This window comes from Nestor notabilis, unplaced genomic scaffold (assembly GCF_000696875.1).
Source record: "Nestor notabilis isolate BGI_N333 unplaced genomic scaffold, ASM69687v1 scaffold16276, whole genome shotgun sequence".
In the NCBI taxonomy this organism is placed as follows: domain Eukaryota; kingdom Metazoa; phylum Chordata; class Aves; order Psittaciformes; family Psittacidae; genus Nestor; species Nestor notabilis.
In genome coordinates, this window is record NW_009934483.1 from 19,814 (window position 1) to 20,090 (window position 277).

Below are 277 nucleotides of genomic sequence, written 5' to 3' on the forward strand. Positions count from 1 at the left end.
GTGCTCGGGATCGGCTCCTACTGGTTTCCCCGTTTATCCGCCGGGCTTCAGGGAAACATGAGCGAAGGAAACTTGGTCGGGTTTTAGGTGCGAGGAGAAGGGGGTCCCTTCCGATCCCCTTGCAGCGGCCGTCCCGGAGCCGCATCACCTCATCGTTCCTTGGCTCGTTTGTCCCCGTCCCCAGCGGGGACAATTGTGGAGCATCGATACGAGGGGTTGTGACATCGGAAACGGTGGCAATTTGCGGTTTTCTGCAGAAAAAACCCAGCTACATCCA